Raw genomic sequence first — 27,460 nt, 5'->3', positions numbered from 1 at the left:
CGGCGCATTTCATGACCGCTATGCCCACTGGGAGTTGTAGTGCCTTAATGAGCCTGTCCAGTAAGGCTGCATGTTGCTCTGGCGTGCCATCCGCTCTGAGGTAGCCCCTCCTTTTCCAGCGTGCTAGGCCTGCATACACTGTTGATGTCACATAGACGGAGTCACTGTACACCGTCACTTCCTGTTCTGAGTGGTTCTCGAGTGCGAGTATTGTTATGAAGATGAGGCGGACACAGGTAAGTTAGATATGTGGATTTATTTAGGTTAATAAATCAGAAGAGAAGACCCCACATCTCATGGGCTCCCTTCCCTTCAGCTCTCTCCTCCAACTGTCCAATTTAGAACCAAACAAGAAACCTGCATCAACATTCCATTACATCATAATGTATTCTCTCCTCACTAGAGAGATCTCCTCTCCAAAGGAGGTCCACTACAACACATCTCCCTTCATTATTTTTTTTTTTTTTTTTTTATTATATATATCTGATCGCCTTTTAGTTTTCGGCATGTTACACTAACTACGTCTCATTTCATGCAATAGATTTAACTCAAACAAGACACACTAACTAATTCACAATAAAAACGTTTTAGAACAAAACGCCATAAGCGGCTCAGTTGCCATTTCCTTCTTCCTTCTCCTGGGCACATCCCCGCTTATGGCTTTCACATATTTCCTCTCCTCACAGAGGCAACCCTATTTTTATTCCATACTTGCCCTCCAGCAACTCGCACAGCCCCTTTCATGACTGCCACCACTCTGACAGGATCCGAATAAAGTGACTCCCCCTTCCTCCTTATCACTGCTCTCTTTATTCTAATCCAGTCACCACATTCCACACGCAATTCCTTCTTTCCTCTCTTCAAGTTTTCACGCTTGACCCAATTTGATTTATTTTCCACTAACGATCTTCTCACTTCATCTACAACAAGATCGGTCTCCCTACATCTTCCCAGCCATGGCGGACAAGCCATGGAATATGGCTTTCTTCCCCTCATGAGCTCAAATGGGCATAGACCTGTCGTAGAATGCGGCGCCATCCTCAGGGCCCACATTCTATTTTGTATTAGAGCTAGCTTGTCTAAACCACACTCCTCTCCCATACGTACACTTTCCATCACACACCTATTCATTCTCTCAACCACACCATTTGACTCGGGATGGTACAATGCGGTTCTTTTGTGACCAACCCCACACTCCCTCAAATAGTTAGAAAATTTTTCTCCAATAAACTGGGGACAATTGTCCGTCAATACGGTCTCAGGTAAACCTTCACTTGCAAAGATTTCTTGCAGAACCTTTATCATACTTTCACTCGTGATCTCCCTCACGACCTTAAAATCCACCCATCTGGAAAACAAATCCACCACCAAAACAATATACTTTCCCCGGGCATAACCCAGTTCCACGGGACCCAGTATGTCCATGGCAATATCACACCATACTCTGGACGGAAGACCGACATCCACCACAGGTTGCTTTCTGGCCGCTATTCCCTTTCCACTCTTAACACAAAACTGACAATTTGCCAAACGATCTTCCACCTCCTTGTCAAAACCCGGCCACCAATAATCTTCTCTTAATACTCCTTTGGTCTTGGGAACTCCAATATGACCACTATGTGCTAAATCTACCACTTTCTTCCTTAAACCTATCGGGACCACTGCTCTACCCCATCTGAACAAAATATCATCATTTACGGACAACTCATCTTTCACCTCCCAAAACGGCTTTACTTATTCCGCCAATTCTACCTTACTTGGCCATACCGTAGATTCTACATATGTGATTACCCTCCTTATGATTTTATCTCTTTCCAATTCGTCCAACCACTCCTGCTTGGATACAATGCCATCAGTGTTGACAAACACTAATTCCATTTCTTCACTTCCCATACTCTCAGGTGCTGCCACCTTTATCCTTGATAGACTGTCGGCTAAAACATTTTCCTTCCCGGGAATGACCTCCATTCTAAAACAATGTGTCTGCATCCTGGTAACCCACCCTGCCACTCTCCGAGATACTTTGTCAAGGCCCTTATTCTCAAAAATGGCTTTTAAGGGCTTATGATCCGTTCGCAACACAAACTCTACTCCCCACACAAAATTTCTGAAACGTTCCACAGCCCAAAAACATGCCAATGCCTCCTTCTCAAGTACCGAATATCTTAACTCTGCTCCCTTGAGACCCCTCGAAGCATGGGCGATTACCTCTTCAGAACCATCTTCCTGCTTTTGAGATAGCACAGCTCCCAATCCACTCTCACTAGCGTCAACTGTGATCATGGTTAGCTTCCTCGTGTCAAAACACCCTAATGGACCAGCCATATTTATTTCTTCCTTTATCCTGTTAAACTCCCTGTCACACTGGCTATTCCACACAAAATCGGCACCCTTCCTAAGAATCTTTCTCATCTCCTGTACTTTATCAGCATAATTTATTACAAATTTGTGATAAAATTCTGTCATTCCTAGAAAAGAGCGCAGCTCATTCTTGCTTTTAGGTTTCTCAACACTCTTAATGGTATTAATCATATCTTCCTTGGGTTTAACTCCATCCCCTGACACTTCGTGTCCTAGGTAGTCCACTTTCGTCACTGCAAACTTACATTTCTCACCTCTCAAAGTAATACCTCTTTCCTCAAATATCCTCAAAACCTTGCGTAGATTCCTGTCATGTTCTTCCATTGTTACACCACTCACCAACACATCATCCTGAAAACAGAACACCCCCTTCAGTCCCTTCAACAACCGATCCATGATCTTCTGAAATACTGACGAAGCGGACGCCAGCCCAAATGGCATTCTCCTAAATTGAAAAACACCTTCATGCGTTACAAAAGCCGTAACTTTCCTACATGCCTCCACCAATTCGACTTGATGATAAGCTGATGTCATATCTAACTTAGAGAAAAATCTTCCCCCACCCACCATGGTCAACAGTTCACCCATGTTGGGCAGGGGATGTCTGTCCACCAACACACACTTATTTAACTCTCGCATGTCAACACATAGCCTTATGTCACCTGAACTTTTCTTCACGATCACCACTGGGGATACCCATTCAACCCCCCCAGCTCTCTCAATCACACCTGACTCCAACAGCTTCTGTAATTCCCTTTGCACTTTTTCCCTCAAAGCTAGAGGCACCGGCCTGAGTTTCGCCACAGTAGGCATACTATTCTTTTTCAATGTTATCTGGTGCTGAAACCATCTCACCTTTCCCAACTTCTCACTGAACACTTTCCTAAACTCCGACATGTACCTATCATGGTTTGCAGATACTTCGGAAATTTGCAGCACTTGCTCTGGGTGATTGGGATCAAGTCTGATCCCCAAATTCTTTTGTTCTCTCCACCCTAATAAAGTTTGTCCCTTCTTGGTGACATACACTTTGCCATCACAACTGCGTCCCTTGAATTCGAATCTCCTCCATACATAACCCAGTAAATCAATACGATCTTGGTTGTATCCTCCTGGACTTATGTCAGGCTCTGATAACTCAGATACTACCCCTTTCATCTCGCACTCAAAAGCATCCCTGGATATTAAAGTTATTTTCGACCCAGAGTCAGCCATCATTGACACCTTACGCCCATTCACCGTTACCACAGCATACGGTCTTTCACAATCCTCAAGATCCCCTCCATTTGCAACAACATTTACTGTATTCACGATAACATTTTGTAATGGCACCACAACTTCGTCTTCTGACGATCTTCCATCTTCTTCTTCATTTACATACAAGACTCTCCGTTGGCCTGTCTGACCAAATTGGTAGTTTTTGCAGCACGATGCTAAATGTCCTCTCCTTTTGCATTTTGAGCACGTACTTTTCCGCCCTGGGCACACCACAGAGGATGCAAAGTGTGTTGCACTGGCACACCGATAACACAACCTTTCGTCCTTCCTATCCTCTTTCTTCTCACATCTCTGCATATAATCTTGACCCTTCCTTTCTTCCGGATTGTTCTTCCCTGACTGTCTGTTTCTTCCTTTCCTTTTGTTCTTTCCCTCGGCCACGGATAACACCTCTGATTTATTTTCCTTGGGCTCCCCTCCTTCAGTTTTGGAAAGTTTGGCAACACATGCCAGGGAATGCTCCACACGTTTCGCCAAGTCCAATACCTCGTCTAAACTTGGCTCATCCTTTAGCCACAACTCCTCTCGTATCCTGTTGGATCGACAATGTGTCATGAATTGATCACGAATATGTTCGTCGAAACTTCCTTGAAATTTGCATGTAAGAGCCAGATGCCGCAATGCAGTCACATAATCTTCGACAGATTCATTTTGAGCTTGTGTGCGCATCCGGAAATTGTACCTTTCCAAAATTGTGCTTCTTTTTGGGTTAAAATGTCTATCTAACTTCACTAATGCGGATTCGAACTCATTTAATTCATCCCCGCTTCCGTCGCTCACAAGTTGTGGTAGAGTTTCAAAAATTCTTTGACCCTCGAAACCCAAAAAATGCAACAACAACGCCAACTTCCTCTCGCTGGAATAAGCTGTCCCGCCAGCTGCTTTCATGTAGTGCAGGAAACCTTTGCGCCATTGTGGCCACATAATTCTTGCCGAGCCTGGGGCAGGCATAAAAACGGGGGGACCCGATATTCCCGGCAAAGCTGCCATCTCAACTGACTGTACAATGTCACTTAGAATGTGCTTTTATGTCCTCCCTCTTCTGGGAACTACTTTTGCACAGTTGAATTGCCGCCTCAGTTGTCTACTATAATATTTCTCTGCGAGTTTGCTTGTCCACACAGTCAGAGCGGATACTCCATAACCCCTCTGCACAACATCTAGTTACACTGTCTATGGCTGATGTCTACCTGCTTGAGAGCAACGTCCCGCTCACCTTCCTTAATAGTCACTAATCTTGTTGTTTTTTTTTTTAACTCTTCTTTGTTGCTTGATACAACGAAACTCTTTATCGGGCTCCTCACATACCCGGGAATGCCCCTCTATTATATGGTCCACGGTAATTCTCTCTCAAATGTCCCTGCGTTAGGAGACATACGGTACTCTCTTCAGAGTCCGCTCCCCATGACTTCCCTCAGCCGTCTGAGCAGGCAACACTGTAAACGCTGCGCCGGGGTAATTTGTAAGGCACTTACTTTTCGGTGTGTTGGGGAGGTGCGTACACACACAGGCCTGCGCGCGGCGGCCACTCAACGCTACAAGGGAAGCGGAGCAGCTGACCTGCAGACCTCCGCACAGTGGCCGCTCAACGCTACAGGAAAGCGGAGCGGCTCTCCCAGAAGTTCTTCGGACGCCGGCAACCACTCCTCATCGACAGCGCCTGCTCAGCTGTTCGCGTGGCGAGCCGATCTGCGCAGCTCAGATCACAACAGCGGATCGCGTCAGCCGGTCCCACTTGCCGGAGCAGGCAGCTACGAATTGCGAGCTGGCTCCTCTCAACGGCAGTCGTTTGGGCAGTGTTCTACCTCAGAGGCCGCACATGGGGTAAAGGGAGTTGGCCTCTTCGCACCGTGCTGGCACACACGGGAAAGCCCTGAAGGGTACTGCTGCAACAGGAGCTGGGCCCAGTTTACAGGCGTGTCTCTCGACTGGGCTCTCTGGAGCGGCTTGTCTCAGCTCAGCTGGGGTCTTCTCTTCACCTGTATTCCATGGCCTCACATCCCATCCTCGTCGCCATTGTTATGAAGATGAGGCGGACACAGGTAAGTTAGATATGTGGATTTATTTAGGTTAATAAATCAGAAGAGAAGACCCCACATCTCATGGGCTCCCTTCCCTTCAGCTCTCTCCTCCAACTGTCCAATTTAGAACCAAACAAGAAACCTGCATCAACATTCCATTACATCATAATGTATTCTCTCCTCACTAGAGAGATCTCCTCTCCAAAGGAGGTCCACTACAACAAGTATCAATGCCAATAATCCTGCAGCTTGTGATGAATAATGAGATGGTAATCGTGCAATAATATATTCATACTCAAAATTTTCCATTTGCTATGTGCTTCATCACAGCGGTGCCTGTATATCTCTGTCCATCATTTTGATCGATTCTCAATAGAACCGATTTCTCCTTCTGCCAATGCATTTTCTTTCACTCTGGGAACCTCATCATAGAATTCTTCATAATTCGCGCAGTTATGGATTGGCTCTCCTTCATTGACCGGCTCTGTTGTAAACATAGCTGGGTTCACTATCTTACATCGGATTATTTTATTCGATGAATTTGATATGATTACTTCATACGCCAAGGCTCTCTGTGATGTCAATGTGCCTTTCGGTTTCTCTAGAATGGCAAATAGTGCATGCTCGACGAACAAGGTCATTGAGCATTCCATCACAATGGTTGTAGCTTTCTCTATGGCGAACTCTGTGGCAGCTATACTTTGTTCGCACGGGAAGTGACCTCTCATTACTGGGTCCAAATTCTCACTGTATTATGCCAGGGGCTTGTACCCCAATGTGGTTTTCTGTGTGAGTACTGCTGTCATAACACTGCCATTCGTGTGTGAAAACAGGTAGAATTCCTCTGCATAATTGGGAATCCCTGAAACTGGTGCCATGCTAATCGCCTTTTTTAGTTCAACAAACCCTTCTTCCATGATCTTGGTCCACACAATTTTTTTTCCCTCACCTGTGCCTTCTTTAGGGCTTGTAACAAGGGCTTGGTATAAGAGCTGTAGTCAAAGACCCATGCCCTGACATAATTGCATAATCCTAGAAAACTCTGAATTTGTTTTATCGTGTGTGGCTTGGCTGTGTTCAATATGGCTTCAGCCCTTTCAGGGGTAACCCTTTTCCCCCCATGTGAGACTAGCTGGCCTATGTACATCACTTCTTTTTGACAATACTATAACTTTTCTTTGTCAACTTTATATCCTTTCTCAGCCAATATAGTCAATAGCTGAATAGAATCGTGTCTGCACTCTCTAATGCAATGTTGCTTAAGTCCATCTGCAGGACCCTGTTGAAAATTGAAGGAGACTCACAGTACCCCTGAGGTAACCTTGTACTTTTCAGATGCATTTGTCTGAACATGAATGATGTCAAATCTTGTGAGTCTTTGTGCAATGGGATTGAGAAAAAATGCATTTTTCAAGTCAATCACTGTGAAATACTTTGCCTCAACGGGTATATTCCATAAGATTGTGGACGGGTTAGGGACTAGAGGGAACTCGGCCTCTACAATATCATTTATTGGGCGCAGATCTTGGATTAAATGCCAACACCCTACCTTTGATTTTTTGATAGGGTAAACTGCAGTATTACATGATGACACTGACGTCACCAAAATGCCCTGCTCCGAAATACCAGAAATCGTTTTGAAAATCCCTTCATCTGCTTTCACAGACATGGGATACTGTTGTGCTTTTGGTAAAATTGCTCCTGGTTTCAATTTAATCTTCACTTCTCCGACTCCTTTCAATAAACCTACATCATAAGGGCCTGTAGTCCATACTGAGACAGGTACCTTTGCCATTTCGCCATCGAAATATTCAGGACGTTTTTGTGCCAGCATCATTCTCTGGGGCACTTCACTTTTGATCATTTTCATCCAATATTCCTCAACTGTCGTTTCATCTACACCTGTTTATCCTTCAAACAGATCGTCATCAGTGACGTCAGTCAATCTGTATCCTTCCTCAATGGCGATTACTGTGCACCATTGTCTGCCTTCATCATCACAACCATTGATCACCACCATTTTTCCTCGCACTATGGCTGTGTGTATTACCAAGGGAAACCCTCATCCCTTTTCCTCATGCATAGGTATTCTTGGCCTAAATAGAAACTCACCTGGGGTTCTCATTGGTTTGTCTTTAAGGCCTGGTAGCCATGACATTACTATGCGCGCTCCATACGTGAATATTTCTGGTTCCAATTGGCCGTTTGTCCTGCGTATGCTCTAATTAGTTTTTTAGTCATCACGTATAGTTTGCATACGTTCAAATAATGCATTCCTGGAGTTGAACATACTATGCCCTTCTCTGTGAACGAGATTGTCATGTTTAATTTCATCATTAGGTCTCGTCCCAATATATTCACTGGGATTTGTCATGAATGCAGCATTGACACATTCATGTCACATTCTCCTATGGAAACTGGAAGTTCTTTTGTAAAAGGAACATGACTTGTTGCTCCTGTGAAGCCCTGAGTATTTATGGCATCGCCGGACAAAGAAAACTTGCCTTCACTATACACGAGCGTGTTGCACCCATGTCAACTAAGAAAGAATATTCTTTATCCCCTATAAGGATATCTACCCTTGGTTCCTCGTGAGGGTTCGGTGTCACTGATAGGATAGAACAAATCAGGTTTCCCAGTGAGCTGTCCTAATCCATATATAACCTTGTCCCATGGTGAGTGAATGGACTTCCTCCATCACCAGTGTTATTTCTTATTCCAGAATTCAGTACCTGCCCTGTACTTGTTGTTTGTAACAGTTGCATCGGCGACTGTTGAGACTGTCATATTCTGAGGTTGCAAACTTTTCTGTGCTCCCGGCGCTTGCTGCTGCACCGTGTGATTTTGTGCATCCATTTCCAGCCTGCTGTAAAAACACAGGTGATTTCACCATCCCTACTCTTGTTCCTTGGTCGTTTTGCAACATGCCTTGACTTCTGCATGTGCGTGCTAGATGCCCTGTCATGCCACACGTCCAACATATTGGCGGTGGTCTGATCATTTGCCCATTTGATATATCCTGATTGCCGTTTTGCATGTTTTGGAAACCTCCCTGGTTACCTTGAAAACCTCCCTAATTACAATGCCATCCTCTTCCTCGAAAGCCTCTCCCTCTTGGGTAAAACCCGTTATTGCCTTGATGTACCTGCCTTTGATTATTGACCTGCTGTATGTTCGATCCATCTGTGCTAGTTATCATTGCCCCTTCAATGGCATATTTTGACAATTTCTTCTGCACTCATTTTGCCTCTTCACCTTTTCAGGCAGCCTCTTTTCTGCAATTCTTCTCTTGCTGCAGCCTACAATAGTGCGCTATGGTCAACTGTATCTCAGACCACGGTTTGGCCTCTATTCCTACCAATTTCTTGAGGTGCTTCTGGCAGCCCTTGGCATAATATATGGTAAAACACGGGTATGAATTTCCCCCAAGATTCAGGAGTTTCCAGCACCAGCGTGTCCACACATCGTCAGCTCTATCACCAAGTATGGCGATTAAAAGACCCTTAATGTCCCCGATAGCTAATGTGTTCCCTCCCATAATTTTTCCTAACTCGTGTATCCATTTTCCGGCTCCCGATGTCAACATTGGAAGCTTATTTTTTAGATTTTCCCGATACATGTGTGGCCATGGTATATATTGTGGTCTCGTTCCTCCATTTTCGAGTAACGGGAATTGTAACACATGGCACTCCTTTTCCTCTCTCATAATTTTTCTATCCACTGCAGGGGTAATATTCCTGCATCGCCATCTACTTGGCAATGTCCTTAGTCTGCTCACATAGACACCCCCTCTGACCGTAAAATACTCCTTCGTGTCGGTGTGATTGTGTGGCTGATTCTGATGTCTTAGGTGCAGACCCACTAGAACCTGACCATCTTATTCCTTTTCCATTATAGAAGCATTTTTGCGTCTTCTCTCGTCTTCTCTTTCTTCACATTCCTCTCTTTCTGCGTCCGAAATTGTCTGTGCCCAACTCGTGCAACTTCACTCATCCTCCTCATTTCTGGTTAGCGTCAGCCTATCTAGGGACAGCTCTCTATTTCTGCTACTTCGGGAGGCGTCCTCAGTGTCGTACAACTGAGTGCTCTCAAGACATTCGTCCTCTCCTTTCCCTTGCGGTACCCGTTCTAGCCCCATCTGATCATATATTCTATCGATTGTCTCTCCGATGCTTATGGTGTCGAATTCATCTTCCATGTTTGCCCTAGATGTGCCTGGTACTAAATCATACTCAGGAAACAATTATTCTATGTCTTCCCAGACTACTACTGGATTGGGTTTTTGAACCTCTCTTTCCAGATATTCAAGATCCTGTGCTCTCTGCCTTCATTTACGTTCTGTGTTGTCATCAAATTCGCTGCACTTCCTCACCTCCTCTCTGACCCTATCTTCTTCCTGCTTCCTCGCATTTCTTCGTTCATTTGCCTTTTCGTATTTCCTCATCCCTTTGTCTTTTTATTCTCTTCTCCCATATTTTGTGTTCTTCTTCTTCTATTCTCTGTTGTTTCTGCCTGTCCTGATCATCAGCTGTTCTCTGCTTATGATCGCGTTTCCTTTCTTGCTCTTCATGATAACTGCTCTCGTCTCTGTCGATCCTTTTTCTTAGTTCCTTTGTCTCTCAATCGTTTTTCCTTTTCCTTCTCTTTCCCTTTTGACTCATCTGGCTCTCCCTTTTGTCTCTTGTCCTCAATGTCTTTACCATCGAGTTTTAATAAAATCTGATCTCCCATCCATTCATTCTGTGTGAATGCCATCTCATCAGTCTTGTCCTCATCTCCTCTCCATCTCTTTCCTTCTCTACCCGTATCTAGAGATGTACTTGCTTGTGTTTGGTCTCCTTTTTCTTTTTCACATCTCTAATTGTCCTTTGGGACTTCAGAGGCAGTATCTCTTTCTCTGCTTTTCTCTGGGCTTTCGTCACTACTTTGCGTAGGCGACTCATATGACGGGTTGCTATATCCAGTGGCTGCTTTAAGCTCCCTCAACGGGTATAATCGTTCGTCTTTACTGGCTTCACTTTTTGGTTCAGACGGGGCAGGTGGCACAGAAGGCGTTTCACCCCCCTCTGTGCATATATTCAGTATCCAATCTACCGGCAGCTCCTCCTCCTTTGCCTCCTGGTACATTTTCCAAAGCACTAAACTAGCTAGGCATTTATCAAATGTTTTGCCAGTTTACGTGGCATGCAAATATGTCATCATGTGCTACAGGACCATTTTAGATAGCGAGCCACCTTGGGTATAAACATTTTGTTTGCAGTCCCTTTAACCCATTCTGCACTGTACTGTTTAAGCTTAGGTGCATGTTTTGGCAACTATTTGCACAAGTGTACTAATGGGATAACATCTTCCATACTTAAACCTGTTTATCCTCTCCCTAAATAGCACTTTGTTATGCTTTACGTTTCACAAACAAACTCAACAATATGAGCGAGCACCAATCGCTGCAAGCTCCAATCCTGTTTTTTCACAAACAATGTTACTTTTATTTTTTCAAACAACCATTAATCCATGCCATACAACATTTTGTCTATTCAATCACACAATTTTCATGCTATTTCCCCCAAAAATGTTCTTACCTCATGACATCAGAAAAAAGAAAAACACGAGACAGACAAGACAGACTAGACAAACTCCGGCCGGTTATATAAATCTCATGCCATCTGCTTCTTTAGATGCATTTCTGCCCCTATTATTATTCTGACATGGTATGTAAACCCATCTCTTTCAGAACGTCTTTAACTGATTCTGGTCTCCTATATCGTCCTATTAATTCAGGAATTTAAATGAAGGCTTTTTCTATCGCTCTATTAAAACCTAGGTATCTGGGCGTATACTCCTCTCTCGGTTATTCTCCCGGTTTCTCTCTCTATTGCTCGGCCACCCTCGAGTCAATATTTTCCCCTTATATATACATTATACTCTTACTCTGATGTTATTTTTGTCCCTCCTCCCTCCGTTACCTTCCCTTTACTTGTTTTAAGGCATGCAAATTTTTTGCCAAAGCATTCAGACTTATTGTCCCCCTGTTCACATTTATTTTCTGCTCTGGACGCTCGGGATCACCGCCTTTGTTACCGCCGCTTCATGCTGTTAGTCCGATCGGCTGCTCGTAGAAGTTGGAAGGGGTTTTTGGGTGAAATTAAAGGTTCCTTCAGACCTAACCTGCAGGGTTTTAACTTAGACTAACCACTATCGACGGGGAGCTTCTCGTTCTACTCAGCCGGATGGCAAAGGACTTATTGTTATTGCTGAGGACCCAGAGTTACTTATGTCGACGGCCAATGGGTGTCTTATCTAATTCATTCTAATCGAACCTTCAATCTCTGCGACCAAGTGTGCAGGATGGACCGCAGCCGGCCCATAGGACTGGGGGTTTCCAAACAGCACTTTAAGATGAGCAGCAGCACCCTTGATATGGATGGGGATGCAGATTCGTACTCTTGCACCAAATCAATAATGACAACTCAATAGTTTGGCAAAGGGAGTCCGTTTAATGACAAGTACAAAAAACGGGGAGTTCAATGAATATCAGCAATCGCTCGATCTTCCTTCTCGCTTCAACTCCAACTAATTTCAGAAAAAACAGAACATTTATACCAAAAACTCGTCATCACTGATGTGTAACTCTTTAAATTTAGCATGCAACTTAATTGGTTCTAGGAAGGTAACTTTAATATAGGTGCTATATCTGCTTATGATCAGTGCGAATTGTAAATTCCACTCCCCACACAAAACTCTTGAATCGTTCAATAGCCCAGAAACAAGCTAAAGCCTCTTTCTCAATGACCGAATACCTCATCTCTGCACCTCTGAGACCTCTTGACGCATGAGCTATAATGTTTTCAGAACCATCAACTTGTTTCTGAGACAATACAGCTCCCAAACCACCCTCACTGGCGTCAACCGTAATAATGGTCCTCAACGGGGAGAGGGGATTGGATAAACAATATCAAGTGGGACAACTAAGCCCTTCCTTCAAAATGACTACTGTAAACGTCACTAAAATGACAACGTCTCATTGGTTATACTAACTATAGGACCCTAGATTACACGGTCCACTATGATTGGGTTGGCATCAATCCCACTCATACTTTTCCACTTGCTCTTGATTTAATTCTGCCAGTCGTCTGCCATCTGTGGCTTATCTTGACCTTTCCTGAACAGGTTACTCTGTTCTTCTTCTCTTTAATTGTATCCACTGTTGGCCTATTCCAGCTGATACAACCTTGGCTTCTTGGCATGGTTACCTTCGTCTGAGTTTCTCTCCGTCTTTAATTCTCAGTTTGTTTGCTGCAAAACTCTCCTCTTGAGACCTTTAGTAACCTTTTGGTTGATTCTGCTCTTGTGCGTAGTGGAAGTATACTTATATAACGTGCTTTTTTGAGGTAGATATATGTATAGGTGGGGCTTGCCGCAATCTATCTTACTACTAAGCATAAGCAAGCCTCATAATTTCTGTGCTTCTTGCGGTTTCTTGCATCTGTACATGTTTAAACTAAATGAATATCTTCATCATGCATATGGCCTAAGTTTCTTCCTCTTGACATCAACTGTTTCACCTTAGGCTCAAGATGTCACTTATCCATGGTATTTCGTCTCTTTTTTCATCATTCTCAGGTCGTTAGATCTTCTATATGTGAGTCAGTCTAGGTTCTATGACGTCACCATTTGTCTTCCTTCAGTATCTTCTTAACTTCTTCTGGTATTACATTCTGAAAATCGTCATTCTGTCTCACTTGTCGATATGGTTTTCTCAATGGGAACCTTACTGTCCAGGTTTTCTTAGGTGTTGGTGCTTCAATAGGTGCTGTTATTCTGATAGGTACTGGACAGAGCCCAACTGTGGCTCTCTGCTGGTTTATTTGCTCATCATACGTCACATATTTCGGCGTGAATGTTCCTGGTACTTCAAAAGGGGCGGCAGGAGTGCCAATCATGCATGGCACTTCCTCTTCACTCTTGCTCAGCGAATGAGGATGTGGCAGGAAGTCAGTGACCTCATCAACGCTTGTGGTGTAGAGAAGCACACTGCTAAACAGGTCCGCAAATGGATGGATGACCTAATTTGAAGGACAAAGGAGAAGTTCTTCAGAAACCTGGCCTCTGCCCTGCCCACCAGAGGAGGAGGAGCTGACTCCTTTTGAAGAGGTTGCAAGTGGAATGATCAGCAGTGAGCAGGTGCTTGGCATGGAAGGTGTGGATGCCTATGTGTACACATCTGGTGAGTGGCATTTGTGCGTATTGTATGTGCTGATAGTTTTGCATGACATGGTCATATATGCATTGGACTACAGTTGGTTGCAGTTGGCAGCCATCCATGGGCACTGTATGAATGCTACTGTGTACACTTCCATCACCTGACCTGCATTCGCAGAGGTGGTTGTGTGGTTTCTGTGTGTGATACATGTTGGTCTCACAGTACAAATCACTGTCTGCCCGGTTTCACTATTGTGCCAGTACTCGTGTGCCATGCATCACTGATCTCATTGGACACATTCACAGTGTCATGTATGCAGATAGTCTGTTGTGAATGTGAATCAGGACACACAGAGAATCGCAGCAATGTGAGCATGATGTCACAGCCATCCATTCCCTGGCCTGTCTGCCAGTGGTCATGGATCAGCAGCAATGTCTATTCATAGACACATGAGGCCGTCTTCTAGATGGGATGAGATGTGGATGGCCAATAGATGTTTCAATGTAGTATAGTCCACATTTGGAGTGTCAATGGAGTGGTGGCCTTGCAGCAAGAGTGCCTTGGTCATTTCCATGTCGCACTGACCTCACACATGGTTGAGATGCATGTGATTGGGACCAACCACGTATCTGGAGGGGCACAATGTTGTGATGGTGGATGGTTAGATCATGGCAACACATATGCCTGCATGGCTTTTTGGGTCAGCAGATGTACAGGTCAGACTTCCACATGTTGCAAAAAGACAAGGTCAGAGTAGGGTAGGGGCTCCATGATGATGCACAGATCTTCATCCTTCCACTGATGGTAATCACTCTAAATCATTTCTGTGTGTATGTGTGTATGTACACTTGATCCCACAAACCATGACATGTTGCATGGCCTGATATGCCAGCTATGATTGCACAGGTCACTGAATGCCATGCATCTGTGCCATTCAGGTCACAGTGTGCCCAGTTACAACATGTGTTGTACATGAGGCTGGCCATTTTGTGTCTGTATGCATTGTAATGCACATATGCATGTTCTACCAGGTACTCATACATCAGAATGTTGTTTGTCTTTGTGCAGATGATGATGCAACAGATGCAGAGGTGGAGGAGGAAGAGGAGGGTAATGCACAACAAACCACAATTGAGGCTGGGGTATCGTGCCCTGTGAGAATCTACAGGTGCTGCAGGCACTCCTCGCAAGGTTTGCAGACTCTTCTCCTGACTCTTCAGATCAAGCTGCTGAATCAGAGGTGGAGGACTCACTGAGAGACAAGGTGGGTTCCCCAGTGGGCAGCCTGGATGGGGCTGTTGAGTCTGAGGGGTTGAGGAGTCGCGGGTCCGGTGGGGAGCCCCGCGTCTACAGAGGCGACGGCTGCAAGATTGCCTTCACCTGTGATGGAATCAGCAGCAGGGGCTGTTGTTCAATGGAGGGTTGCAGGGCTGCAGACCCTGCAGCCAATGACAGGGGTCCCACTGCAACAGGCCTAGACCCCCCGGCATCCCACCGTCAACGGCCCTGCAAATGTGTTGGACTTATGCATGATGGGCAGTCAGAGTGGGAGTAGCAGATGCAACCATCCGACATGGCTTGGTCCTGCAGGAGATGGCCGGGGACATCCATCGTCTGACTAATAACATCCCCTCAGCAGCTGCACAGGATGCACAGCATCTGGCCTCTCAGGACCATCAGCAGCGGTTAATGGGCACCTTGACGAGGTCACTGCATGCTGAGATGCAGTCTTCAAGGTCCTCCCACAGACTGGGCATGGAAGCCCACATCAAAAGCAAGCAGGCTGATCTGGCGTCTCTGAGGGACAGAAAAAACCCTGCAGCTGGAGATGTTGGCATCTCAAACCTCCCATCACTGTAACAGAGAGCTTGAGGGATTCACTGCATGATGAGCTGTTGGCTACAAGGTCCCACCTCCACCTTCACCTCCACCTCGAGATGGACACCTTCAGGCAGACGCTCTGCCAGCAATCTGATTCGTCATGAGTGAGTGCACATGCAGCTCTGTGGCCACTCGGGAGGAAGTTAATTGTGACCTCTCCACCATTGGGTTCCTCATGCATGCATCTGTATCATGAGTGGCCCTGACCAATGAAGACCAGGCTTTGGCACTGCATGGACAGTATACACCACAGGATTGTAGTCCCAGACCACCCACGCCATCTCTCCCAACTGTGCCCTGATGTCCATGAGCTCATGAAGGGGGTATGATTTGTAAGTTTTTCTGCTGACTTTTTTTCACTTATGTGGACCCCCCATCTCCTTCTCCCACCCCCCCAAGGGTGACATATTTGTTTCTCCCACCCCCTCCGAAATTGACACTTTTACGTCTTTCTTTTTGTCACCTTGTGTTGTGCCTTTGCCTTCTCGAGGCCTTCCTGAGTGGAGGACTGGACATGCAGCCATGTGCAGTCGAGTCAACTGCAATGGCTAATTGGACTGCAATAGCCTCACACATACATGGTGCAGATTGCAATATTCATTGATTTACAGATTTGCAGTCTGTATGAATAACTCCTTCAGCTGCTCCAATGCAATGTCCAATGGTGTTACACACATCTTGCCTCATCCAGTACCTGCACACCCTGAGAGGTCCACACAGCACACTCTTTCCACCGTAGTCCCCCTATCCTCTGCCAGACACTGTCCCTCCATGCCCCAAAGTGTAGGCACAGTGTTAGGTGGAGGTGGTGAGGGAATCATAGCAGAACAGTTCTGCCAGCAGGTTAGGTTGTGCACTGTCAATCATGTTCATGGCTGGTGATGTTTGCATCCCAACAGTGGCATGCAGTGGCACACATAGGGTTCGCATGGATCATGTGATTTGCTGATGGGGTCTGTCACTGAAGATGTGTGTTGAGTCACATGGCTGTACAGGGGCTCATTGCAATTGGCCGGTACCGTTAAAAATGCCGGTAATAACGTTTACCAGCACTTATACCTGACTGGCCAACTCCAAGGTTGCTGGTAGGGATGGAGGATTTACCTCCAGCTGAGAGCTAGAGGTAAATCGAACACCATACTGGCAAAAGACTGCTGGTATTACCGGTGCCAGTGATACTGGCAAATCCCCCCATGGAGTCCTATGGGACTCCATGGAATGGGGATTTACCGCCCTTATTGGCACTTGTAATCTGACGGTAATTCCGGCAGACCAAGTGCGGGTAACAGCAATTCCATTTGCCGGTATACCATCAAACTCGTAATGAGCCCTGTGTGTGTATGTCCCCTTGATCATCCATGCATGTGCTTTGGGTTTCTGGTTGCACTTCTACAAGGTGGAAAGCACGGAGGCCCGCACTGCCAAGTCATTTTGAAAAATTCAGAACAAAATTCCGAAAATAATGGATCTACTCATAAAAAGCAGAGAAAGTATTCCAAGGAGCAGACTGTGCGAAGCTCAGAGACACCTGACCCTAATGAAAACATGAAGGGGCCATACTCTGCTGCTGATCGGTAAAACATAGCCAAATACAAACATCAGGTTTTGCATAAATACATATATGGATTGCATAATATTTGTTGTGTATATAAATGACAATGTACATACCAAACATTAATACACAGCATCATGACATCGAGAAAGAAAAGAGAAAAAGTAAAAATGAGGTTACTGTACTTTCTTTAAGCATTCCCTATGGTTGTAACGTGATAGTTTAACTGGGTACTTTAATGAGACTGACCACTGACCTCTGGGGCGCCTGAACAAACTTAGAATCCTGTAATTGAATGTTCACCTCCAAATGATACGTGACTGTGTTAGTCTTGACTGTGTAGGTCCAGAAAATGCCAACAAAATAGTGTTTAAACGTGTGACTGTTGAGCAACAGAACATTACTCACATGTATAACGTGCGTGTCCTTGACTTGCGTTTATGTGAAGAAAATAAATCTCCTACAGATCAGCAGCTGAACGTAGAGTCTATAAGCAATTGGGAGATACGTTTTATGCCCCTCATTAGGTTTTTAATCTAATAAACTATGTTCCATATGAGGAGCTCATAGCTTACCTTGCTGCCAACATGTAAGTGTTTCTAAATTGAGGAGTGCGCATGTGGTGCTCAATCAGTTGTTTATAACTCGTTGCCATAGCGTCTGCACTTCCACAAAGGACAGCAGGCTTAGAAGTCTGTGCTGCACTCATTCTCCTTGACTCATTGACAGAGCCAACTCTCTAGGCATCATGGACTCTTCATTTAGATGGTTCACCTCTTAACCTCGCTGACCGTTCATAAATGTTCTTCCTGTCACCCTTCTCTCCCCCTGTCCTGTCTCCAAAGGGGTCCTGCAGTGGAACACCCTAACAAACCTATCCTTCAACCTGTGCCTGAGCCCCCTCACTGCCCTTATCCGCTCACATGACCTGTCCTGCTACAACTATGCAGATAACCCACAGATCCTTTCGAGATCCACAAGACCCCGGCTACTCCCCATCCTGACCTCACCTCGGGCTGTACAGATTCACAACCACTGCCTGACAGCTAACCTCTTCCGTCTAAATCCTGGTGGAAGTGGAAACCTGATTTGCAGTAATACAGCCCTCTTCCAACAACCCAACCTCTTGCTGTGCTCCCTAGATCCTACTCCCACAGCATCCAGCTCAGTGAAGAACCTGGGATGCACCATGGATTCTGAAAGAACAATCTCACCACTTGAATGTTGCTTGTAGATCCTGTCATCGACTCCTCTGCATCCTTAGATGATCCTTACCTTGCCTATCCTGCCCTCACTGGGTTACGGCAATGTTGGCTATCAAGCTCTACCATCTAGACTGTTCTTATTCCATTTATGTGGACACCCCTGCCTATCAGCTCAGAAAGCTACAACAGACACAGAACAACAAAGTCTGCATCATCCTTGCACTCACCCCTAGGATAAACATGATTCCTGCACTTCGGGTGCTCCACTGGCTTCCAATTGTCCAACAAAACACATTCAGTCGTATTTGCATCACCAACTGTGCCCTCCATGAGAAGTGCCTTGACTACCTCCAACACTGACTCACAGGTTAGCAACACAACAGAAACCTCTCATCAGGTTCTGCACTCCTCATTGTGACCCCTTCCTAGAATTCCACTTGAATTGTGCGTACCTCTCTCTCCGTCTATGCTCCCAAACTCAGAGACTCTTTCCCACTCAGCATCCGCCAGGTGGAGGACCACCTTATGTTACAGAAGGCACAACCTGGCTCTTTCCTTCCCTAAATTGGACAAAGGCCACACCCCATGCAATGTCCCAGCACAGATTGCCCTGCTGGGGGGACACTGCTGGAACATGGCAGTGTTGTACTGCATGTCATGCCTGTGTTTGTGTACTCAAGTCCTGCTTTATAGGCCTGCAGGGTGCATGGCCAAAAGGAGTACATCAGCTGAGTTGCACAAATATGGCAGGAAAGTCTGCCCATATGTCTCCCTGCACTCCACAGGACTGAATTAGCACTCTTGAACCATCAAGATTGGCACATGTGGACCTTGACTGCATTTACCTGTGTTCCACATACAAGTCACTTGTTGTTAACTGTTGGTTTTCTGTATGTTTTCTCATCTACAATGTCTTGCATGACTTTTTTTTCTGAGTTGATCTCCAAATCTTATATTGTAAGTAACTGACTGTATGTGAGTGTATATTGTGAGTGCATGCATATGAAACCTCATCTCCTCCCCACAGCATCTTCAACTGTTGTCCCTGCAAGTGTTTGCACTACACCCTATGATTCCTGACGCCTTCCTTGGAACAGCTCATCCTGTGGGTGGGCTCTGATTGAGGGAGAAGATAAAGCTGGGGAGTGTTGACCTGTCCATGAACTATTGTGTCCAACGGGGGGGAGACAGGTGGGTGGGACAAAGTCTGGAGTGGATGTAACACAGCCCCATAGGTGTGGGGATTGGGGACCTGGGTATCTTTCTGGTGTGCCTGCCATGGTGGGTTGACTGTGTGGGTTGGGGCCTGAGAAGCTGAGGTGTCCCCTTTAGCAGATGCCCCTATTTTCCCTGTCTGCACTTGAACCACTCCCCCTATTGTCCTCCGCACCCCACTCCCCCCACCTGTTCTAGTTTTCCATCAGTGTACCTTCCGGCCCCTCTGCCCCTGATTCCTTCTTTTCCTCTCTTTCTGTCTCTATCTTCCTCTCTTTCGTTCTTTTCTCAGCCCTCATCCACTCTAACAGCCCCCTTCTCTCCCCTCATCTCCCCACCAGCAAATCTCCTCCTTGCTCCCCACTCTCTCTCTCTCCACTCCCCAGCTGCCCAGACTTCCCTCTGTCTCCTCTCTCCCCAGTCCCTCTAGCCATCTTTCTTCCTTCCCATCAGCTCCCCCACTTGAACTTTCCCTCTCTAGCCCTTCCCCTCATCCCTTGGTGTTCCTTTCCCTCCCCTGCATACAAGGGTACCCCACAGGGCCGCGGGCAACCTGACAGTGGGTGCACCAGACTTGTATGCCTGCCACCAATTAACTGCCTTGTGTACGCATCCCAGGGCAGACTAACCCCTGTGTACAGACTGCCTAAAGTGCTCTGGTGGCAATATGCTTACTTCACTGCCAGTGATTACTTTATTCCTGAGTTCGGATGTTGGTGCATTCTTTGGTGCTCACACTTTTCGATGTAACCTGCCTGTTGTTGCCAGAGGAGTTGGGGGGGTAGTCCATCTGTGCATCCAATGCACCCTCATCGGGTTGCTTGATCCCTGGTCCTGAACTGTGGCTCTGCCTGGGGTCACTCAAACAACATTTCACATTCTGGCGTGCTTCCCACATTCATGGCTGCAGTTTCAGCAAATTGATTCCTACTTTGGGACTGCGTGAAGGGTATGCCCCCTCCGGTGGGCCCCTTTACATGGGTGTCTCCCCCCTAGAGGCAGAGCAGAGGCTGAGAAACCCAGCAGCTCACTGGTGGCTAGTTCAGAGTGGATGGGGCTGGGTTTCATCCGCCCCAGTGCAGGCAATCTCTGCCATGCTGTTCTGCCTTTTCCACTGACCACGTATGTGCAGCAGTTCACAATACATTTCCTGTGTGGTGTCGAACCCCCTTGTCATCACACTCACGGTGGTGTGTGGCGGGGCCCCTCCCACTTTCTGTTATGCCTAAGCCCAGTCTCTCCCCTTCCACCACCACCACCGGGGCACACTGGGCACCTGGCCCTCCCAACCACATGGGGTGGGGAAACAGGGAGGCGAGGATGCTGCAGCACCAAGTCTCCGTGCTGGGTCCATGAACCCTGCAACGGTGCTGATCAGGGTCTGACCTTGGGTGACGAAGGGAATGGGGAACCTGCAACAACTGAAGTCATGCACCCGGGGAGTGTCACTGGGGCAATTGACATTCAAACAGCCCTCAGACAGGCATGTATAAAGCATCTAACACATGCTCAATAAACAAATAGTAATAGGTTATTAGAACAGAGCAAGATGATGCAGTTGTATTCAAAACTTGAACTCTTTCTACTTGTATAGAAACTGGAGTTTGTATGGACCCTGAGGTACATTTTGAAAGGCTTGCCATCATGTAATGGTTTATTGAGAGTCCACCCTCAACACAAGGAGTTCCTTCTGTCCCCAAGCGTGTCACACAGTAAATGGTTAATGTCAGTTCTTTTATTCAGCCCTATCTCAGCCTCATACCATGCCCCTTGGATCCCTCCCCCTGAGCTACCAATGGGCCAAGAACCAGGCTGATGTACAGGAAATATCTTTGAATTTATTTGAATTATAGATAATAGAAAATTGCACTAAACTACACACGCTACCTTCTGTGTGGCTCACAATTAACTTCTTGTTACACAAATAAATCACACAAATGAATTGGGAAAAATACAAATCACAGTACTTTATCTCAATTTCAGTTCAAGAAATAATTAGCCCTGGTCAGTGAACAAAATCAATTACAAATGTAGTTCTGTGCAATTTCGATTTTCCTGCACGCTTAAAAGGCTAGTAGTCTGGTTTTTCCGACACCCCCCTTTACTTAAAGGCCTTTGTTGGGGAAACTGGACAGAAAATAATTTGATGATTTGGTAATGTTGAATTTCAGATCTCCTCCACTTCAAGGCCTGTGTTTGGGAAGCTGGACACATAGGATTATCCAATTAAATTACAGTCTATAGTTTTCAGTGCACACTGGGAATGAGCTTTGTTAATTTAGAATTTTAACAAAAATCACCCTGTGGTGTTCTTCCGAGGGGAATTAATTATATTAATTTTGTTAGTTAATTAGGCTAAGGATCTACACATTGTTGTCTCAGCACCAACTATAAAGTCAAAGGATTTAAAGGCAAGCAGAGTCCCCCACCTTTTGGTCTCCTAGGGATCAGTTCTACTTACATAGAAAGCCTGTTTAAAGTTCAGGAAAGCCAGCTGCATTTCAGGACTCCTCTTGGAGGATAGGGCTAGGGGTCTGGTAACTCCACTTTCAATGATTGTCCCCGGCTCTTCACCATAGAGTCCAGTCATCTTATAGGTCCTCCCAGCAAGAGACAGCAGCAATATGGTAATTTTCAGCAGCTATCTCCTGATGGTAATTTTAGGAGTTCATCCCCTTTCCTCATAGTGCATCCACTTTATATAGCAGTGATGACACTATCAAGTTTACAGTATTGGAGAGTACCCTGCAAGAGTTCTCGCAAATAGGATTGGACAGTTATCCTTCTCTCTAGTCCCAAATCCAGCCTCTCTCTAAGGATTGGTTTAGTATTCTGGAACCGACACATGGCAACTTCCCTTTGAAATCCCCTTTTGTTTTCATGTCAAGTTTTGGCAAAAATCTAGTTGTGTCAAAACTTTGGGATGTACTAATAACTGTCATAGAATATATATTTCGCTTCAGCTAATCATGGGGAATTTAATAAAACGACAGCCATTTCCGCATCATGTTGCACGACATTTCCTGCCATTTACACAAAAAGCATAATAATTAGAAACATGTAATGTACTCAAAATACCTAATTTTACCCTCCACCAGTTCACCAACTCTTAAATTTGGGAAATTTTCAGATCAGCCAAAACCCCATTTTAGCTGTCCATTACATTCCCTAAGCCTCAGGTGGATGATTTTTATTTCAACGAAATCACCTGGAAATTATCTAAAAAATGAAACATACATTTAATCAGTGCAAACTGTGGTTTCTGGGAAAATGTAACAATTGTGACAGTGCGTTTAAACAAAGGGAATCTTCATATGTGCAAATATGAGCTTCCCTTTCCACATGCAGCTCCATTGGTTACTTGATTTCGAGTCAATATGAAATTGTAAATTGTAAATAGTTTTCCAACATGAATTGATGATTTTGTTGTTTTTTTGTGTCTAAACTCCATATTTGCAAATAATGCTTCGTTATAAAAAAAATGTATTTATTCTAAACTTCCAATATGAATGGGAATTAAGTGTGAAGGATGACGCTTGTCATTTCTGTGTGAGGTATATTTTTTTTTTCATTTGGTATGGTGATGGTGGATCCATAGCCGTTTTTTATTCTTGGAAGATTAGAATGGTTCCTTGTTTGACTGCACGATTTGGTGCATGGTACCATTTTTGATTTGGTATGGTTTCTTAGGATTTGCACCTTGTTGCACGCTGGGAGGGAATGGTCAGTCCTTTTTCGTGTTTGTTTTATTTGAAGGACATGTTGCCTTTTGCGTAGTCCCGTTCCTTTTTTTGTGACACGGAGCAGTATTGGACTTCATTAAATTCCAGTGTGTAGGATTACGAGATTTAGGATGGATTGCATTTGTTGCATCCCATTTTACATTGAAAGAATATAGGTAGTCCTTTGTTCATGTTTGTTGTATTCCCCGTTACACTGAAAGAATATAGGTAGTCCCTTTTCTATGTTTGTTGGATTTGAAGGACTGCCTACCCTGCTCCGAAAAGACGCGTAGTCCTGTTCCTATCGCGTTGAAGTACGTAATACCAGCCAGCTTTCCATCCAGTTTGTGTTCATGAAGCATGAATAGTGGATTCAGCCTCAGCCAGTGAAAGGGTAAGCCATTCGTTTTTGCCGTTTTACTTGCAAAACTAGTAGATGTAGTCACTGTATCTCGTTTAGGGTGCCAGAGTTCTACACAAGTTGACATTTTCTCAATGTGGCCCCTGCGAGTAACTGATGTAAATATTCCGTTTTTTGAAAACATTGAAAGGTCTGCCGGACAACAGGAGAATAATCTAATATACAGTCTTGTGATGGTTAGGAGTGTTGCGACCTGGTATAAAATGATAAGACTCTGCTGCATCCTTCTGTTTTATAGATACTTCCTTGTTGGAACATACAGTAATCAGTTGTGTCTTTGCCCTGTTTGGAACTAAGATGACAGCAGGAATGTTTTGGCTGTGGGCCCCGTCATTTTGACTAACTTTGGAGGCTAGAAGGTATGTGCAATAAAGTGTGCCTGTAAAATGTGTGCACGGGTGGGTGCGCCTTTTTGGTTTATCCTTAATTCAATATCTGTTTGTATGTGTGTTTTTGTTTTCCATACAGTATATCCATCTTGTGCCCAGTAAAGGGAATTCTTCTACTTGTTGTCCATTTTTTGGAATATGAAAACTTGTGCAATACAAGGTAAATGATAGCTAGATTGTATCAGCTATCGAGTCATTTTAGGGACTCATCTAGAAGGATATTTTACATGATGAAAATATTCTGGCAAAGCTACATTGACCTGTTTTGTGGGTTTGTTTCGGAGGGGTAATCCCCCACAGTGGGAATGTTGTGTTGCCTATAACCTTTTTTGTTCATGGTATTAATAGTATGAATGTTTTTTTGTAGATTTTCTATCAAAATCCACTTTGACCAGGAACAACATGGACTCTTACTTTTTGGAGTGAGAGAATACACTACCGCTGATGAATGTCGGACATCTATAAGTCATTAGAAACATGTTGGGTCTTTTTTGGTTAAACTGCAACAAATGTACCTGTGTATAATCCTTTACGTAATAATTGTTGTGTTTTTGTGTTAATTGGTTAGTTTTACATGTAATTAGTCTTCTGAAGTCTATATTTGTTTGTTTCTTGTATTTGGTCTTGTTTTACCTGGTTTTAAAGTTTGTCTAAATTCTCCCTTAGAGATTTTTAGCACTATATGTCTATAACAACAATAACAATGAATTTATGATTATTTTTCCTACAATATTGGTGTTTTTGGTTTGGCAAAATTTTGTTTATTTCCACTGTTTCTATGTGATTTGGTTGAATGTGTAATTAATTCTGTTCTCTTTATCTTCCCTTCCTGCAGTCCATTTGTCTCTCTCGGCCAGCCTGTGACCATAGTTTTTACTAGTCTCTTTTGTTGGTTTAAGTTGGTTGTTTGAGGTTGGTGGCTGCCGGTTGTAAAACCTCAGACCTTGGCAACACAGAGATCCCCCTTCCCACATTCCTGTCATGCACTAGCTAGAACATTTGGCCTGCTCAGAACTGGCCTCAGAGACAGCAGGTCTAGGGAAACTTGGTTTTTGACACCCTTCGGGCTACACTTTATTGCAGTTGTAAACAGCTGAGATGCCAGCCAGGCTTTCAGTGGGGAATCCTTTGTGAAGTTTGCCCTGAGACCCATCAGTTGTCCTTTGCTGAAAGGAACTCACATATTACATTTTCTTACATCAACCTTTATTCTTTGACACACTGTGTGTTTTTCTGACAAGAGTTCACTTTGCTTTTGTGCTGAAAGTGCGGGGTGTTCCTTTCGGTCATTAATAAAATACACTTTTAATTTTCTGCTGATAAGTGGGTCTGTATTGTCACAATGCACCACCTTTTGATGGTTGTCAGTTTCAGTGAAAATGCTGCATTTGTTTCTCAGCCAGTAAACTGATGTGCTTTTCCAATCTGAACTTGTATTACATTTTTGTCTTAACTTTCTCTGAATTTCCACTGCAGAATGACACCTACATAGTCTGCCTCGGGCCTACAGAAATCTTTTCATGGAAACAAAGTGGGCTTTTCTTTTCAAGTGTTTATGTTTTCCGGTATTTTGCATGTGTAGCATAATATACATTAGATTTTGTAAACACATACCATGTTTTTCCCCTGACATCTTTATGTTGGCTGGGGAATTATTTTTTCATGTTTTGCTTTAACTTACAAACACACATGCAAAGCCCTTTCTGTGTCAGTGTTTAAAAATCACGTGAAAGGGACCTCTGAATTTCTTCTGTCTTTGTGAACTACTGTGCTGCTTTTCCTTCGGTAATGACAGGTAGGTCTTTTTCACATGGCCCTTTAGTTCCGTTGGCTCGGGGCCTTTGATTACACCACACAACAATGAAAAATGTAAACTTCTCCTTTGGTAGGATACACTGCATGCCCAGGGTTGTCCAACTCCAGGCCTCGAGGGCCAGAAACATGTCGGATTTTCAGGATACCTCTCATTAATATTCATGAGATACGTTTGCATACAATGATTCTAAATGCATACCGTTTTGTTTTTTTGCATGACTATTAATGAGGGATATCTGGAAAACCCATCAGGATTCCAGCCCTCGAGGCCTGGAGTTTGACAACCCGACTGGAGAATGTTTCTAAAATGCCTTGAAATAAAGGACATTCATTTTTCATGCTGACATTGCAGTGATTTCAAAAGTGATGTCATTTGTAATGTCATCAGTGTGCTCTAGTTTCCAGTGATATGATCAATGATGGCATATCACTGATCAATCATGGCATATGTTGTTGTCTGCATATGCTGGAACATCACAATCTAGACCCAGATAAGAATCTGGTTAAAAGTATATATTTCAAACTAACTTTATCTCCACACTTCAGTAAAAACTTCCAATTAACTATGTCCCAATGGATTCTACGATTCCTATCAACTAACCAGGACTGGACATAATCAGTCTTGTTCCCGAAGCATCTGGTTTATTGCAATACAATTTACACTGGTCTCTCCAAAGATCTCAGGCACCAGCTGCAAAGAGTGCAGTCAGGCAGCCAGACTTAGCCAGAACATGAAATACCTCTACCTAACAACCTTCCCCCGGGCCTTTTCCTTACATGCACGTCACTGGTCTTTTTCATCAAATTGACATATGCCTACAGCAAAGGCCACCGAAACACAGATGTGTTCTCCATATGATCTAATCAGGAAACTCTGGTCAATCAATATAGCGACAATACTGAAACCAAAAGTTCATACCAGCGAGCAAGTCCTTCCATTACAAAGGCCACATGGTCTGGTACAGCTTCAGCCAGTCCTTGACAGCACAACTGAGTCTTCAGATATTCAGAAAAGCAGCTGTTCAATCAAGCCTTTGACTGGAGGTTTTCACCACGATATGGAGCGACTGAATAACGGTGTCTACCTAACACACGGTATCACGACTTGTCAGTTCATAATTGGCACCATCTTCACTACCTACATCCACTTCCACAAAAGACCCAAACTTGGGATCAATGCACCACCATTCAGCCAGAGCAACACTGGGGCTTCCCTCCCCGCCAAAACAATAACGTCACAAAAATGGATACACAGAGGAAATGGTTTACTTCACCCATAGGGTACATTAAAGCCAAGTGACTTATGCAATGGTTACCTTGTATGTAGCCCTTAGTTGTTTTGTACCACAACTCCTATGGTTTTCGCCGCTGGCTATGGATAGTGGGAGAAAAATTCCAAA

Source organism: Ambystoma mexicanum, chromosome 6q, assembly GCF_040938575.1.
Source record: "Ambystoma mexicanum isolate Mex_15411 chromosome 6q, UKY_AmexF1_1, whole genome shotgun sequence".
In the NCBI taxonomy this organism is placed as follows: Eukaryota; Metazoa; Chordata; class Amphibia; order Caudata; family Ambystomatidae; genus Ambystoma; species Ambystoma mexicanum.
This window is presented reverse-complemented; position numbering follows the sequence as displayed.